Source organism: Chrysemys picta, unplaced genomic scaffold, assembly GCF_011386835.1.
Source record: "Chrysemys picta bellii isolate R12L10 unplaced genomic scaffold, ASM1138683v2 scaf191, whole genome shotgun sequence".
In the NCBI taxonomy this organism is placed as follows: Eukaryota; Metazoa; Chordata; order Testudines; family Emydidae; genus Chrysemys; species Chrysemys picta.
In genome coordinates, this window is record NW_027052898.1 from 50,012 (window position 1) to 54,281 (window position 4,270).

At 52.6% G+C, this 4,270-nt stretch overlaps 1 long non-coding RNA gene across 1 annotated transcript; it reads left to right on the top strand.

Moving 5' to 3' along the window:
- The first annotated feature begins 3,564 nt into the window (after positions 1-3,564).
- Positions 3,565-4,015, top strand: LOC135978260 (uncharacterized). Its single transcript, XR_010595691.1, has 2 exons — positions 3,565-3,691; positions 3,798-4,015. It is a non-coding gene; the product is annotated as an uncharacterized LOC135978260 (long non-coding RNA).
- The last annotated feature ends 255 nt before the right edge of the window (positions 4,016-4,270 follow it).

Consider the following 4,270-nt stretch of genomic DNA (forward strand, 5'->3'; position numbering starts at 1 on the left):
TACCGAGCGATCGGGTTCGACACTTCTCCTCACAGGCTTAATCCCCCTTCAGGTGCCCGGTAAAAGGACCTCCCTGTAAACAAGGATCACGGTCCATTCCTTGCCAACCAAAATGCTTTATGGGTCCCTTCCATAGCTGAGGAGGAGCGAGCCCCCTTTAAAACGGGTTGAGGTCTCTGTGAGTTTGAGCTCCTTAGGACCTAGCCTTTAAAATGCCCCGGGCCGTTGACCTCTCCCTGTCAGAAGGGTGCAGGTCTCCCCTTTCTAACTCCTCTTGGGCCGTTGGCACTCGCTGGGCAACGAGACCACCCACTTCCGAGGGAACGGAGGTCTCTCCTTTACAGCGCTTTTCGCTCTGGCCCATTGGAAGGCCCCTGGCTTAAGGACCACCCTGTAAGGAGGGTTTCGGTCTCCTTTGCCATGCAAATTAAGCCACAGGTCACTTTGACACGCCCGGCAAAATGACTGCCTTGTAACCAGGGTGTAAGGTCTTATACCTCTCACGCTTAAGCTAGGGGAGCCTTTCTGTGCCTGTGGCTTAGCGACTCCCCCCGACCCTCCACCACTTGAGAAGAGTTGAACTTCTGTTTCTCTTAGTCACAGTAAATTCCCACCGAATGATTTCTACTTGGCTTTTTTGAGATTTGAAGTGAAATCTTATTTGGGACCTATCCCGGTCACATGGAACATGGTGTGGCGAAGGGGCGGCTGTAAGGGGATGGCGGAGGCCGTGGAAAATTCGCCCCTTTTCTCAAAAAAGCCAAGAAATGGCCCAACCAAGCAAACGTCACAAAGTCTGGAAATGAACAGGGGAGGTGGGGGGCTCCTTTCGGACCCTCACTTCCGTGTAATCCTTCCTCAAGTCCTTTTGCCCTGCCCAATTTACACCGCTCAACCAACCACAACTTTCCCCTTTGTTTTCTTGTGCACAAGAAAGAACACTGTCGGACTGACGAGCGTTAACTCTAGGGATTCGGACAGCTCCGTTTGTTGTGTCCGAATTCCTGGCCTTGTGTCTCTTTGGTGATAAAGAGAGGAGATTCCTCGGGCTACGTTGGAAGAGATTGAGGTGGCGGTCCTTTCTGAAATGTGTTCATGTTGAGATGTTGTAGGTAGATGCGGTGGTATTCAGAGCCGGCACGTGGGTGCACCTAACCCTACTAACAGGACCGCGTCACAAGTAAAAGGGGTCTTTTCTGGTAAAGGTAGGGGGCACAAAGTTGTCATTTTCTTGGTGGGGTAGGAGGTAAGTCGGGAAGGGTGTCGCTGAGGGACGGAGGATTGATTGGAAAGGGGACACTCAGCAGGATCCCTCCCTTACCTGTTCATTTCCAGATCTTTTCACATTGGGGACTGCCCCCACCCTCATTGTGTAAAGGAGGTGTATTATATTAAAGAAAGGGTGACTGCCCTGTAATCAGGGTTCAGGTCGCTTTCCCTTTTCTCCTCTCTGCATCGGCCCTCTTCACGCCAAGGTCCAAAGTGAGCTCCCTCTAACTAGGGTGTGGGTCTTTCCCTGCCTTTCACAAGGTAACACTGCCATTTGGAAGATAGTTCTAGAAACCAGCCTCTTGAGAGGGTTCAGGGTTTGCCCTACTAGCTGTCCCGTGCCCTCCTCACTCACACACTCAGCCAAGTCAAAGCCCACGTCCTCTGCATCCACCTGGACCCGCCTTCTGCCGCAAGCTCTCCTGCGCTCTGAAAGAGATCGGTGCCGAAAAGTAGGAATTAGGGTACTTTAGGGCAGGGCCGAGTACCTTGCCAATGTCATCTGAATCTACCTTGTACACGTGCTCTCTACTGAGCCACAGCTAACCCGCTTCACCTCTCTCTTTCTAGCAACTCAAAGGACAAAAGGGACAAGACGACACAAGCACCAAAGAAACTGCAGGAAAAGGGAAGAAAATGCCACGGCCAACGGCTGCACACACCGCACACACAGCACACACCGCACCCCTGTACCGAGGGATCGGGTTCGACACTTCTCCTCAAAGCCTTAATCCCCCTTCAGGTGCCCGGTAAAAGGACCTCCCTGTAAACAAGGATCACGGTCCATTCCTTGCCAACCAAAATGCTTTATGGGTCCCTTCCATAGCTGAGGAGGAGCGAGCCCCCTTTAAAACGGGTTGAGGTCTCTGTGAGTTTGAGCTCCTTAGGACCTAGCCTTTAAAATGCCCCGGGCCGTTGACCTCTCCCTGTCAGAAGGGTGCAGGTCTCCCCTTTCTAACTCCTCTTGGGCCGTTGGCACTCGCTGGGCAACGAGACCACCCACTTCCGAGGGAACGGAGGTCTCTCCTTTACAGCGCTTTTCGCTCTGGCCCATTGGAAGGCCCCTGGCTTAAGGACCACCCTGTAAGGAGGGTTTCGGTCTCCTTTGCCATGCAAATTAAGCCACAGGTCACTTTGACACGCCCGGCAAAATGACTGCCCTGTAACCAGGGTGTAAGGTCTTATACCTCTCACGCTTAAGCTAGGGGAGCCTTTCTGTGCCTGTGGCTTAGCGACTCCCCCCGACCCTCCACCACTTGAGAAGAGTTGAACTTCTGTTTCTCTTAGTCACAGTAAATTCCCACCGAATGATTTCTACATGGCTTTTTTGAGATTTGAAGTGAAATCTTATTTGGGACCTATCCCGGTCAGATGGAACATGGTGTGGCGAAGGGGCGGCTGTAAGGGGATGGCGGAGGCCGTGGAAAATTCGCCCCTTTTCTCAAAAAAGCCAAGAAATGGCCCAACCAAGCAAACGTCACAAAGTCTGGAAATGAACAGGGGAGGTGGGGGGCTCCTTTCGGACCCTCACTTCCGTGTAATCCTTCCTCAAGTCCTTTTGCCCTGCCCAATTTACACCGCTCAACCAACCACAACTTTCCCCTTTGTTTTCTTGTGCACAAGAAAGAACACTGTCGGACTGACGAGCGTTAACTCTAGGGATTCGGACAGCTCCGTTTGTTGTGTCCGAATTCCTGGCCTTGTGTCTCTTTGGTGATAAAGAGAGGAGATTCCTCGGGCTACGTTGGAAGAGATTGAGGTGGCGGTCCTTTCTGAAATGTGTTCATGTTGAGATGTTGTAGGTAGATGCGGTGGTATTCAGAGCCGGCACGTGGGTGCACCTAACCCTACTAACAGGACCGCGTCACAAGTGAAAGGGGTCTTTTCTGGTAAAGGTAGGGGGCACAAAGTTGTCATTTTCTTGGTGGGGTAGGAGGTAAGTCGGGAAGGGTGTCGCTGAGGGACGGAGGATTGATTGGAAAGGGGACACTCAGCAGGATCCCTCCCTTACCTGTTCATTTCCAGATCTTTTCACATTGGGGACTCCCCCCACCCTCATTGTGTAAAGGAGGTGTATTATATTAAAGAAAGGGTGACTGCCCTGTAATCAGGGTTCAGGTCGCTTTCCCTTTTCTCCTCTCTGCATCGGCCCTCTTCACGCCAAGGTCCAAAGTGAGCTCCCTCTAACTAGGGTGTGGGTCTTTCCCTGCCTTTCACAAGGTAACACTGCCATTTGGAAGATAGTTCTAGAAACCAGCCTCTTGAGAGGGTTCAGGGTTTGCCCTACTAGCTGTCCCGTGCCCTCCTCACTCACGCACTCAGCCAAGTCAAAGCCCGCGTCCTCTGCATCCACCTGGACGCGCCTTCTGCGCAAGCTCTCCTGCGCTCTGAAAGAGATCGGTGCCGAAAAGTAGGAATTAGGGTAATATCCGGCAGGGCCGAGTACCTTGCCAATGTCATCTGAATCTACCTTGTACACGTGCTCTCTACTGAGCCACAGCTAACCCGCTTCACCTCTCTCTTTCTAGCAACTCAAAGGACAAAAGGGACAAGACGACACAAGCACCAAAGAAACTGCAGGAAAAGGGAAGAAAAAGCCACGGCCAACGGCTGCACACACCGCACACACAGCACACACCGCACCCCTGTACCGAGGGATCGGGTTCGACACTTCTCCTCACAGGCTTAATCCCCCTTCAGCTGCCCGGTAAAAGGACCTCCCTGTAAACAAGGATCACGGTCCATTCCTTGCCAACCAAAATGCTTTATGGGTCCCTTCCATAGCTGAGGAGGAGCGAGCCCCCTTTAAAACGGGTTGAGGTCTCTGTGAGTTTGAGCTCCTTAGGACCTAGCCTTTAAAATGCCCCGGGCCGTTGACCTCTCCCTGTCAGAAGGGTGCAGGTCTCCCCTTTCTAACTCCTCTTGGGCCGTTGGCACTCGCTGGGCAACGAGACCACCCACTTCCGAGGGAACGGAGGTCTCTCCTTTACAGCGCTTTTTG